General features: G+C 43.7%; 1 non-coding gene across 1 annotated transcript; it reads left to right on the top strand.

Moving 5' to 3' along the window:
• The first annotated feature begins 119 nt into the window (after positions 1 to 119).
• On the top strand, positions 120 to 253 carry LOC115871861. The gene has a single exon (XR_004047522.1). It is a non-coding gene; the product is annotated as a small nucleolar RNA SNORA5 (small nucleolar RNA).
• Positions 254 to 1,247: the final 994 nt, after the last annotated feature.

The following is a 1,247-nucleotide window of genomic DNA, read 5'->3' as shown; positions in this document are numbered from 1 at the left end:
TCTCCCATGTCCCCCCGGAACTGTTGGTCCCGTTGTTTTCTCCTCCAGATTGTTCATCTAGCCTATCATCTTATTTAGAAAGACCTGTGCAGATAGTAACATGCACAAAAACAAGACAGTGCAGCTGTGTCAAATTCAATGCCTGCCTTACCCATGGCAGGCACTGGCCCAAAAGGCTACCAGAGAGACACTGCAACTCATGGGCCCTGCTCCTCTCTGCTGAGGCTCAGGGATAATTTTGTTACAGACATTAAAAAACCACCAAAAAACAAGACAGAGCAAAACCAAGCACCAAAAGAAAACAAAACACCAGCATCAACAACAAAAAGCCAATGACAAGACAAAACAAAACAAACAAACAAACACAACAGAGCAACAACCAAAAAAGAAAAGCTTGTAGTTAGTTCAAAGACTATTTGTTGGCCTTTAGGAGTGTCTTCCGGTGGAGTCTGATGGGTTGCCAACCTCTGACCCCAAAGTCTATTTTTGGTATTCCCTGGAGACTTCTTTGCTCTGTTCCCCTTGCTGTTCTGTTGCGTGCCCTTAGTGTTTTGCCTCAGTGTGGTGGGATCAGATTGGGCACAATTCCCACACTGTGTCTCCAGTGTTGTCCCCTGTAGGGCTATGGGTCAGTGAGGGTTGTCCTGTCTCATAGTGGGGCTGGCTATATGGTCTTCTCTGTGCATTTGCTGCGCTGAGTGAGAATATTATCCTCAAGACTTGGTGGGCCAGGATGTGCTCCACTCTCTCTTCCTCCCCCTTCATTTGCTCCCATGTGCTCTGATCAGACATGTCCCTCTCCCAGAGCTGCAGCTTCAGTGCTGTCCTCTGAAATAAATTCTTCTGGGGAGAGGGGTAGGTGTGCATGTAGCTGGAATTTGGGCTGGCCCATCAGACCTCTTCACTGGTTCCCTACTCCATGTCTGCTTTCTTTTCTATTGAAATGGGTGTTTTTTTCTGTTTTATTTTGCCATTGTTGTTGGAATTTTTGTTTCCTTGTTTGTTTCCTTGTTTTGTATGTTTTTTTTCATGTCTGTGAAATCCAGGATAGGCATATCTATAGAGTCAATAACTGGATTAATAATTACCCACAGGCATGGCAGGTGAGGTTGGGGAGAAAAAGAAGCTAACAACAATAATCACAAGAGAGATGAAAACATTATAAAAATGATTGTGGTGATGATTGCACAACTTTTTGAAATATGTCTGAATTGTTGAATTCTATATGTGAGTGATATGCTGTAGTA

The sequence above is a fragment of the Echinops telfairi genome, unplaced genomic scaffold (assembly GCF_000313985.2).
Source record: "Echinops telfairi isolate 266 unplaced genomic scaffold, ASM31398v2 ScPeMD7_7409;HRSCAF=8447, whole genome shotgun sequence".
Lineage (NCBI taxonomy): Eukaryota > Metazoa > Chordata > Mammalia > Afrosoricida > Tenrecidae > Echinops > Echinops telfairi.
This window is presented reverse-complemented; position numbering and strand designations above follow the sequence as displayed.